The sequence below is a fragment of the Rhinopithecus bieti genome, unplaced genomic scaffold, assembly GCF_001698545.2.
Source record: "Rhinopithecus bieti isolate Rb0 unplaced genomic scaffold, ASM169854v2 scaffold_78147, whole genome shotgun sequence".
Lineage (NCBI taxonomy): Eukaryota > Metazoa > Chordata > Mammalia > Primates > Cercopithecidae > Rhinopithecus > Rhinopithecus bieti.
The window spans coordinates 542-13,014 of record NW_016828689.1 but is presented as its reverse complement, the minus strand read 5'-3'; positions in this window follow the sequence as shown (position 1 = coordinate 13,014).

Below are 12,473 nucleotides of genomic sequence, written 5' to 3'. Positions count from 1 at the left end.
AAAAATATATATATATATATATTTTATTTTATGTTGTTATAGAGACGAGATCTTACTATATTGCCCAGGCTGTTCTCAAACTCTTGGGCTCAATCCTTTCACCTTGGCCTCCCAAAGTGCTGGGATTACAGGCGTGAGCCACCGTGCCCAGCTGATTTATGAGACTTAAGAGGCAAGTTATCTGTCCCCAGCACACCCAACGTACAATGGTGGAATAGCCATAGAACGACTACTACAGACATTCTGGTTCAAAAAGAGGGGAAATGGGAGACATAAAGGAGTTACTGGTCTAAAGCAATTCTGAAATCCAGCTGGGAAAATGAAAGTTTCTTGATTAGATGTCAAGGCCTGGGAATAATATTCTAAGGCTCTGCCCTCTGACCTCTTGGTTTTACCCTCCGTGCCTTCCTTTTTCATGAAAGGCAGCATGTTTGCAGCTGAACAGTTTTCCCAGTTTGCTTCCTGCCAGTAGAATTTTGGGAGTCCAGTGGCTTTTTTCATTTTGTCCTGTCTGTAATCAGCTGCCACCAAGAAATAGTTCCATAGAGGGGCTTGGGTTACTGTTCTGTTGGCAGGTTGGGCACTCAGCAGTGGCTTATAGCCAGATTGGTCTTGGTGGAAGTCCATATTTTGGAGCCCATGCATAACCTCCATGCCTGCCACCATGGCCATTTTGTTCAGGAATCCATTGGGCAAAGAAAAGGGTGACAGATAAGAAGCTGACTGACATCACAGAACAGGACACCTACCTGTCTACTTGATTGAGCTCCTCTTTTGCAGTGGATTCTCTCTGGTGCTCATTTATGTGGGACATGAATATCTCTCCCCATTCCAAGAGAGGCAGCCATATGCTCTTCCTCAGACCTTGTCAATAATATTTCAGTCCTGTTATTTCCAAGTCCTTCACTATTTAGCCGAATCATTAACAATTACTCATGAAACAGTGGAAACCTATCTATACCTCTGACCAGCTATGTGACCTGCCAGTTGTTCTATTGGGAGAATTTGCCTTCTCACTGTCCTTCAGGATCAACCCTAAGTAAGGCTGTAACACTACAGCTAGCTACTTCAGCAGGGCCAGCATATCGTGCAGGGCCATGTATAAACCAAACTGGAATAGAATATTGTATCCCTTAGTCACCCGGTCACAGGGAATTCCCCATGAGGCTTCATGTGTGGGTGAGAGAGGGATGGCAGTACAGCAGATGAGAGTATGATTCACTTGCTCAGGCAGCTTATTCATCTTCTAGGCCTGCTTGTATAACTCTATTCTATTCGGTGGTGGAGTGCTACTGCACATAGATAACTTCATGGCTTGATGAGACAGTTAACACACAACTCACCATGGGGAGCTCAGCTTGCCTGGGTCACTTGGAGTCCTATGCTCAGCCATTAATTCACAAAATAGATCCACTTTTCCATTTTTATTTTTCTTTGCTCCTGGGACTTCTGTTACCACGATATTGCCACCTCCAATTTTATCCCCCATTTCTTGAGTCTTTAACTTGCTCTTCAGCTGTAGTTCTCCTCCCCTTTATGCCATCTATACTGTGTAGATTCTAATAGTATATCCAAGAACTGGAGAAATCACCACAGGATTTCTTCTGGGCCCAGTGTAAGAAAGACTCAGATCAAAACTTCATGTATAACCCCATCCCACTCTGACTGATGGGCCGCAGCGGCAATCTGGATCACCAGAGATTAGCATTAATTCAGAACCAATATCCAGTCTATTTCAAAAGGCCTGGATATTTCCCTGTCCCCAGTGTACAATGACTGTGGCTGCAGGTCTCTGTGAGGAAAGCAAGGAGGGAGATTTTGCCATACACACTTGTGAAAAGTGTAGCAAGGTCCTTCTTCAGATGGACCCTCCCCTTCATTCAAGGGGCTCTGGTCTATGAACTGGGGAAGAGGCTGGGATGCCACATTTTTTAGGACAAGATCAGGCCTCCATTTTCCAGAGTAGAAGATTATTGGGGTTATATAACAAGTAGGACTTTATCAGGCTACCTATTTTGGTCCTAGGGAAACTATCCTTAATTATCGACTGTTAACAAACCTCCACAGGTCAAACCTGATTATTGCTATGGCTCTGCTATCCATTATAAGAATGAGACCCAACTTCTCTTTGGAGATGAACCTATCACCTCCATTGAAATCAGGGAGCCCATTCATGATTTCTCACCATGACCCTCATCTGCAGAAATAAATCATTTCAATGCTTTATAATACTGGTACTCATTCATATACTAGTTAAGGTAAAGCTAGCTCCTGAGACAGAAAAAAATTTTCTGGGATTTAAGACAAGTTTACTTCTTGCTTCTGTAGTATTCCAAAACAGGTGTTAATAATTGAGTTTCCCTCTTCTAAGTGATGATTCAGAGGCCTAGGCACTTTCTGTCTAGAAGGTCTGCCATCTTCAAAACATGGTCATCATTGTATTTATTGTCATCTCCATCCTAAATAGCCAGAAGAGGAAAAGACCATGTGGGAGGTTACTATGAGCCGGATGTAGCACACGTCACTTCTCATATTCCATTAGCTAGAACTCAGACAATGGGCATACCCAATTGTAAGGGACACTGACAAATGTAGTCTAAATCTGTCCCTAGGAGGAAGAGGAAACAAGTTTAATGACTACTTAGGTAGTGCCTACCACAGTGTATTTCTCAAAGTCCTGTGAAAGGAATGTCAATGTCCACATAGTCAAAAGGGTGAGTTGAATGTGTTACACATGACTAATCGATTCCAACATTCTTATTGCCCTAAACAATGGATTCCCCTGCCTACACTGTACCATGGAATTTCTGGCATCTTAACCTCATTTAACACAAGCTACTATTGAGTAGAGGTTTTGGACAATCAATGGAACAACTCTTAGACATACTCCTAGCTGCTTCAACTAACAAAGTACATCCAGGATTACTGATGAGTGTACCCATACTGAAAAGTTTGGCCCACCCAAACCAGATAAAGACATCAAAAGAAAATAAAATTACAGACAAGTATCCTTTATGAATACAGATGCAAAATCCCCAACAAAATACTAGCAAACTAAATCCAACAGCATATTAAAAGTAGGATACGTCTTGACCAAGTGGGATTTATCTTAGGAATGCAGGAATGGTTCAACATAAGAAAATCGATCAACGTAATAACATCACATTAATAGAACAAAGGAAAAGAAACACATGGTCATCTCATTTGATGCAGAAAAGGCATTTCAGGCTGGGTGTGGTAGCCAACACTTATAATCCCAGCACTTTGGGAGGCTGAGGTGGGAGGACTGCTTAAGCTAGGAGTTTGAGACCAGCTTAGGCAACATAGCAAGACCCCATCTCTACAAAAAAATTTTAAAAATTAGCTGGGCATGGTGATGTGTGCCTGTACTCCCAGCTACAAGGGAGGCTCAGGTGGGAGGCTCCCTTGAGTCCGGGAGTTTGAGGCTGTAGTGAGCTTTGATCGTGCCCCTGCACTCTAGCCTAGGTGACAAAATGAGACCTCGTCTCTCTTAAAAAAAAATCAAAATGGCATAGAGCTAATAAATTCAGCAAAGTTGCAAGGTGCAAGATCAACACATAAAAAGCAGTTGTGCTTTATACACTAGCAATGAGTAATTCAGAATGAAGTTAAGAAAACAATTCAATTTACAACAGCATCTAAAAGAATAAAATATCTAGGAATAAATTTAATCAAGGAGGAGAAAGACTTGTACATTAGAAACTATGAAACATTGGTGAAAGAAATTAAAGATCTAAAGAAATGGGAAGGCATCTCATGTTCATAGACTGGAAGACTTAATACTGATAAGATGTTAATACTAGCCAAAGTGATCTACAGATTCAACACAGTCCTTATGAAAATTCCAACAGTCTTTTGCAGAAATGAAAAGCTAGCCGGGTGTGGTAGCTCGTGCCTGTAATCCCAGCACTTTGGGAGGCTGAGGAGGGCGGATCACAAGGTCAGGAGTTTGAGGCCAGCCTGGCCAACATGGTGGAACCCCGTGTCTACTAAAAATAATTTTAAAAAATTATCCGGGCATGGTAATCTGTGCCTGTAATCCCAGCTACTCGGGAGGCTGAGGCAGGAGAATTGCTTGAACCTGGGCGGCGGAGGTTGCAATGAGCTGAGATCGCGCCACTGCACTCCAGCCTGGGCGACAGAGCGAGACTCCGTCTCAAGAAAAAAAAAAAGAAATGAAAAAGCTGATCCTCAAATTCATATGGAATTACAAGGGACCGTGAATAGCCAAAACAGTCNTTTCTGCTTTTCTGCTTTTTCTGCTTTCTCAGCTTTGGAGTTTGTGGGCAACAATACAAAGAGTGATAATTCAATATCAAATACACAGCAGGATAGAATTCTGGCTACAGATTTCTTGGAGGTGACTATTTTTGTTACTTAGGTCAGAAAGTAGATAAGCTTTCTTTCTTTTTTTCTTTTTTCCTAGTCTACCCTTCCACTAGAAATGTAGACTCACAGTTTTAGTTCTCCATATACCCTGATTCTCCTGTATCCATAAGATTCTTAAAACCTCAGATCTAGATTTTTAAGACTAGGAGATGATCCTGAATGACCAAAACTTCAGGACTGTTTACACAAATGTTTCATATTTTCCTCTCTGGTTTTGGGGCCTACATATCCAGTGCAAAAATTAAGAATTGGCATTCTATTAGGAAGATAAAATCTGAGGTTTTATAAATAGAAGACATTTAGAAATGACTGATCCAATAAAAGATACTTTGACTTGACCCACATACAGATGTCTGCTCTACTTGATTAAGAAGAAATAAGGCCAGGCACAGTGGCTTACATCTATAATCCCAGCACTTTGTGGGAGCGGGAGCAAAGAGGGAGGACGGTTTGAGCCCAGGAGTTTGAGAAAGCCTAGGCAACATAGGGAGACCACTATCTCTACAAAAATACAAAAAATTAGCCGGGAGTGGTCGTGCTGCCTATAATCTCAGCTACTTAGGAGCTGAGGTGAGAGGATCCCAAGAGTGCAGGAGTTCAAAGCTACCGTTGAGCTGTGATCCTGCCACTACACTCCAACCTGGGCCACAGAGTGAGAAAAAAATAAAAGGAAGAAATAAGGAGGTTATTTGCCATATTAATCAAACAATGTGTAGTTTCTGGCATGTAATGAATATTAAATAGTATCCACTGGGTGCTGTAGCTCACGCCTGTAATCTCAGCATTGTGGGAGGCCGATGAGGGCAGATCAACTGAGGTCAGGAGTTCAAGACCAGCCTGGCCAACGTGGTGAAACCCCATCTCTACTATAAGTACAAAAAAATTAACTGGGCATGGTAATCTGTGCCTGTAATCCCAGCTACTCGGGAGGCTGAGGCAGGAGAATTGCTTGAACCTGGGAGGTGGAGGTTGCAGTGAGCTGAGATCGTGCCACTGCACTCCAGCCTGGGCGATAGAGCGAGACTCCGTCTCAGGAAAAAAAAAAAAGAAATGAAAAGCTGATCCTCAAATTCATATGGAATTACAAGGGACCGTGAATAGCCAAAACAGTCTTAGAAAAAAAAGAACAAAGTCAAATGGCCAATTTTTTTTTTTTTTTTTCAAGACACAGTCTTGCTCTGTTGCCCAGGCTGGAGTGCTGTGGCATAATCTTGGCTCACTGCAGTTTGAGGCTCACTGCAGCCTCAAACTCCTGGGCTCAAGTGATCCTCCTACCTCAGCATCCCAAGTAGGTGGGATTTAAAAGGCATGTGCCACTACACCCAGCTATTTTTTTTTTTTTGTAGAGACAGGGTCTCAATCTTGCCCAGACTGGTCTCAAACTTCTGGGCTCAAGCAGTCCTCCCACCTCAAGTCTCCCAAAGTGTTGGGATTACAGGCGTGAGCCACCACACCCAGCTAACTTTTCATTTCTGCAAAAGGCTGTTGGAATTTTCATAAGGACTGTGTTGAATCTGTAGACCACTTTGGCTAGTATTAACATCTTATCAGTATTAAGTCTTCCAAGTCTTGCACAGTGTGAGCCACTGTGCCCAGCCACCAATTGATTTTTTACAAGCGTGCCAACCAAGTCCATTCAATGGGGGGAGAGATTGGTCTCTTCAACAAATGGTGCTGGGACAACTGGATTTTCACATGCAAAAGTATGAAGTTGGATGCCTACTTCACACCATATACCATTAACTCAAAATGGATTAATGACCTAAATTTAAGTCCTAAAACCATAAAAGTGGAAGAAAACATAGGAGTTGATGTTCATGACCTTGGATGTAGCAACGGTCACCACAAGCATGAGCAACAACAGAAAAAACAGATAAATTGGACTTCATCAGAATTAAAAATTTTGTGCATCAAAGGACATCAAGAAAGTGAAAAGACAGCCTACAGAATAAGATATTTGCAATCATATATCTGATAAGGATTTGCTATCCAGAATATACAAATAACTCCTACAACTCAATAACAAAAAGACAAGCAATTCAATTTAAAAATGGGCAAAGGAGGCCAGGCGCGGTGGCTCACGCCTGTAATCCCAGCACTTTGGGAGGCAGAGGTGGGCAGATCACCAGAGGTCAGGAGTTCAAGGCCAGCCTGGCCAACATGGTGAAACCCATCTCTACTAAAAATGCAAAAATTAGCTGGGCGTAGTGGCATGTGCCTGTAATCCCAGCTACTTGGGAGGCTGAGGCAGGAGAATCACTTGAACCTGAGAGGTGGCAGCTACAGTGAGCCACGATTACGCCACTGCACTCCAGCCTGGGCAACAGAGCAAGACTGTCTCAAAAATAAAAAACAAAAAACAAAACAAAACAAAAAACAAAGGATCATGTCTTTGTGATTAGGAAGAAAAAAAAATGGGCAAAGGACTTGAATAGATATTTCTCCCAAGATATAAAAATGACCAAGAGCACATGAAAAGATGCTCAACATCATTAGATCAGTTACCACATCATACCCACTAGTATGGCTATAATAATAATAATAATCAGAAAATAATAAGTATTGGAGAGGATGGGGAGAAATTGGAGTCCTGGTACAGAGAATTATCATATGACCCAGCAATTCCACTCCTAAGAATATACCCAAAAGAACTGAAAACAAGGAGTCAAAACATATTTCTGAACCAGCATTCTTTGCATCATTATTCACAATAACCAAAAGGTAAAAAAACCCGAGTGTCCATCAACAGATAACTGTATAAACAAAATGCAGTATATACAAATACTAGAATATTATTCAGCCATAAAAGGAATAAAGGTTGGACACATGCTACAACATGGATGAACCTTGAAAAAATTATTCTAGCTGGATGTGGTGGCTCACGCCTGTAGTCCCACCTACTCAGGAGGCTGAGGTGGGAGGATCACCTGAGCCCAGCTGGGGAGGTCGAGGCTGCAGTGAGCCGTGATTGCTCACTGTACCCCAGCCTGGATGACAGAGTGAGACCCTGTCTCAAAGAAAATATTATTCTAAGTGAAATAATCCAGACACGAAAGGACAAATATTGTATGACTCCACTTAAATGAAATTATCTAGACTAGGCAAATTCACAGAGACAGAAGGTAGGTTAGAGATTACCAGAGGCTGCAGGTAATAGGGAAATGATTGGTTAATGGGTATAGAGTTTCTGTTTGGGGTGATGAAAAAGTTTTGGAACTAGATACTGTAGTGCTGATGATTACCCAACATTGTGAATGTAATTAATGCCATCTAACTGTACACTCAAAAATGGTTAAAATGGATTTTTGTTTTGTTTTGTTTTTTTGAGGTGGAGTCTCAACTCTATCACCCAGACTGAAGTGCGGTGCTGAGATCTCGGCTCACTGCAACCTCCACCTCCTGGGTCCAAGCAATTCTCTTGCCTCACAGCCTCCCGAGTAGCTGGGATTACAGGTGCCCACCACCACGCCTGGCTAATTTTGTATTTTAGTAGAGATGGGCTTTCACCATGTTGGCCAGGCTGGTCTCGAACTCCTGACCTCAGGTGATCTGCCTGCCTCGGCCTCCCAAAGTGCTGGGATTACAGGCATGAGCCACCACGCCCTTCCAGAAATTTTTGTTATATATAGTTTACCACAATAAAAAAATTTGGCCCAGCCAGCATGGTGGCTCACACCTGTAATCCCAGTACTTTGGGAGGCTAAGGTGGGTGGATCACCTGAGGTCAGAAGTTCAAGACCAGCCTGACCAACATGGAGAAACCCATCTCTACTAAAAATACAAAAATTAGCCGGGCCTGGTGGCAGATGCCTGTAATCCCAGCTACTCAGGAGGCTGAGGCAGGAGAATCATTTGAGACCGGGAGGTGGAGGTTGCGGTGAGCCAAGATCAAGCCATTGCACTCCAGCCCGGGCAACAAGAGTAAAACTCCGTATCAAAAAAAAAAAAAGGTGGCTCACATCTGTAATCCCAGCACTTTGGGAGGCCGAGGTAGGCGAATCATGAGGTCAGGAGATCAAGATCATCCTGGCTAACACAGTGAAACCCTGTCTCTACTAAAAATACAAAAAATTAGCCGGGCGTGGTGGCGGGTGCCTGTAGTCCCAGCTACTCGGGAGGCTGAGGCAGGAGAATGGCGTGAACCCGGGAGGTGGAGCTTGCAATGAGCTGAGATCACGCCACTGCACTCCAGCCTCGGAGACAGAGCAAGACTCCGTCTCAAAACAAAACAAAACAAAACAAAACAAAAAACTTTGGCCCTATCAAAAATTACACTTCGTTTTCCCTGATCTATCATCCATAGAATCAATTCTCACATATTATGGAGGTTTCTTTTTTCTTTTTTTTTTTGAGACATGGTCTCACTCTGTCAGCCATATTATGGAGGTTTCTGCCAGTATAAATTAGCTACATCTTATCATTTGTGTGTGTGTGTGTGCTTTCTCCTCATAGGTTTGACTTTACTTCCTGGGACATATAGGAATCTGAATTCAGTAATGGGTCTAGAGGCAACGAGAGATGATACGGGTGGATATTGAAAAGATTAGCCTAACAGTGAGAGGGTCCCCAAGTCAGGCAGGACCAGCCCCATAGACTGGGGAAGAAGGGCTGCTTCTGCTGCCAAGGGAGACTCAGTAAGGGTTGGGGTTTAGGGCGCTCAGATCTATCCAAATCAATCCTGATGTTCCTATTCCTATTCTCAAGGTCCCATTTTCCCTAATCAGTGGCCATGTTTTGCATATGAGACCTGGAGATCTTATGAATTCAACCTGCATTGTAATTCAGCAACCTGCAGGATTTGGTTTTATGTCTGATTTCAGGCTGCATCAGTCCTGCGCCCGGAAGAGATAAAAATATTACTTTAAAAAAAATTATATATATGGGCTGGGCACGGTGCCTCACACCTCTAATCCCAGCACCAGCACTTTGGAAGGCCAAGGCGGGTGGATCGCTTGAGGCCAGGATTTCAACACCAGCCTGGCCCACATGGTGAAACCCCTCCTCTACTAAAAATATAAAAGTTAGCCGGGTGTGGTAGTGGGCACCTGTAATCCCAGCTACTCGGGTGGCTGAGGCAAGAGAATCGCTTGAACCTGGGAGGCAGAGGTTGCAGTGAGCCGAAATCACGCCACTGCCCATAAGCCTGGGTGACAGAGTGAGACTCTATTTCTTTGAGCAGTTTTAGGTCCACAGCAAAATTGAGTGGAAAGTATGTATCTCATATACCCCCTGCTCCTACACAGGCACAGCTTCCCCCACTATCAACATCCCCAGCAGAGTGGTACATTCGTTACAGTCAATACATTGGCACATAATTAGTCAAGTACATAGCTTACATTAAGGTTCACTTTTGGTGTTGTACACTCTATGGGTTTTGAAAAATGTATAATTATATGTATGTACCATTATAGTATCATACAGAGTAGTTTCATTGCCCTGAAAATCCTCTGTGTTCCACCTATTCATACTTCCCTCACATAACTCTTAGCAACTTCTGATTTTTTTTTTTGCTGTCTCCATAGTTTTACCTATTCCAGAATGTTATTATTTAGGAATCATATAGTATATGGCCTTTTCAGATTGCCTTCTTTCATGTATTAATATGCATTTAAGATTCTTCCATGTCTCTTGGTGGCTTGATAGCTTATTTATCTTTATTGCTGAATAACATTCTGTTGTCTGGATGTACCACAATTTATCCATTTACTTACTGAAGGGCATCTTGGTTTCTTCCAAGTTTGCGCAGTTGTGAATAAATCGGCTATAAATATCCATTGCAGATTTTTATGTAGTTGTAAGTTTTCAAATCACTTTTCAAATACAAAAGAGTGTGATTGCTGAATGGTAAGGTTAGTTTTGTAAGAACCTGCCAAACTGTCTTCCAAAGTGGCTGAACCGTTTTGCATTCCCACCAGCAATGAATGAGAGTTCCCATTGCTCCACATCCTCATCAGCATTTGGTATTGTCGGTGTCCTGGATTTTGGCCATACTAATAGGTATGTGGTGGTATCTCCCTGTATTAATTTGCAAACCCTAATGACATATGATGTGGAGCATCTTTTAACATGCTTATTTGCCATCTGTATATCTTTTTTGGTGAGGTATCTGTTCAGGTCTTTTGCCCTTTTTCTTTTTATGAGGTAGGGTATTGCTGTGTTGCCCAGGTTCATCTCCATCTCCTCAGTCAAATGATCCTCCTGCCTCAGCCTCCCAAGTAGCTGGGACTACATGCGTGTGCCACCATGCCAGGCTTCTTTTGCCTGTTTTTAAATCGGGATGTTCCTTTTCTTATTGTTGAGTTTTAAGAGTTATTTATGTGTCTTAGATAAATAATCAGATATGATTTTTGCAAAAACTTTATACCAATCTATAGTTTGTTTTCTCATTCTCTTGACAGTGTCTTTTTTTTTTTTTTTTTTGGAGAGGGAGTCTCACTCTGTCACCTAGGCTGGAGTGCAATGGCACGATCTTGGCTCACTGCAACCTCTGCCTCCAGGGTTCAAGCCATTCTCCTGCCTCAGCTTCCCGAGTAGCTGAGATTAGGCATCTGCCACCATGCCCAGCTAATTTTGAATTTTTCTTTTGAGATGAGTTTTGCTCATGTCACCCAGGCTGGAGTGCAATGGCACGATCTTGGCTCACTGCAACCTCCGCCTCCCGGATTCAAGCAATTCTCCTGCCTCAGCCTCCCGAGTAGATGGGACTATAGGCACCCGCCACCATGCCTGGCTAATTTTTGTGTTTTTGGTAGAGACGAGGTTTCACCGTGTTGGCCAGGCTGGTCTTGAATTCCTGACCTCGGGTCATCAACCCGCTTCAGCCACCCACAGTGTTGGGATTACAGGTGTGCGCCACCACACCCGGATTTAATTTTTGTGTTTTTAGTAGAGATGGGGTTTCACCATGTTGGCCAGGCTGGTCTCAAACTTCTGACCTCAGGTGAACCACTCACCTCGGCCACCCAAAGTGTTGGGATTACAGGCGTGAGCCATCGTGCCTGGACAGTGTCTTTTGCAGAGCAGAAGTTTTTAATCTGAATGAAGTCCAGCTTATCAATCATTTCTTTCATGGATCATGCCTTCGGTGTTGTACCTAAAAAGTTACTGCCATACCCAAGGGCACTAACATGTTCTCCTATGTTACCTTCTAGGGGTTTTACAGTTTTGCATTTTACATTTAGGTGTATGATCCATTTTGAGTTAATTTTTTGAAGGATGTAAATGAGATTTCTTTTTTGAGGGCAGTGAAAGAAGCTCTCCAGTGTCTGACCATGCCTTGAACTAAAAGTTTACAACCATGATCTTGCCTTTAAGAGGTTTTTCTTAATTATGTCAGCAATATATATTTATTGTTGTTCATAAATGGTCAAAAGATACTACCTATTAGACTAAAACAAAGTATAGCTTCTCAAATACAGCATCACATAGAGACAAAGAATGAAAAGGTCAGTCATATGTATACTTTAAAACACCCATATATACACATATACCCTCATGTCCAATACAAGCAAATGTTTTCCATACTTTGCTTTGAAAGCAGGAAACATTGAGTTGCAGAGGTTCTAAGATACAGAACATATTGAACACATTTCAGGCATTTAAAAAATGCACTGAAATAGCGAGAATAAAGTTTTTTTCTGGCCAGGCATGGTGGCTTAGGTGTATAATCCCAACACTTTGGGAGGCTGAGGCAGGAGGATCGCTTGAGTTCAGGAGTTCAAGACCAGCCTGGGCAACATAGTGAGAACCTGTGTCAACAAAAAATAAAATATTGGCTGAGCATAGTAGCATGCACCTATAGTCCCAGCTACTCTGGAGGCTGAGGTGGGAGGATTGCTTGAGCTCAGGAGGTGGAGGCTGCAGTGAGCCGTGATCACGCCACTGCACTCCAGCCTTGGTGACAGAGTGAGACCCTGAAAAAAAAAAGGTTTTTTTTCTTCAAACATTTTGATCCGAGCTAAAGCAAAGAGTACATTAGAATAGACCAGAAAGATGTGTACAAGTAGATATGTTTCCTTCTCAAACATTTAACAATTTACTTATTAAACATTAAGCTGAGTCAG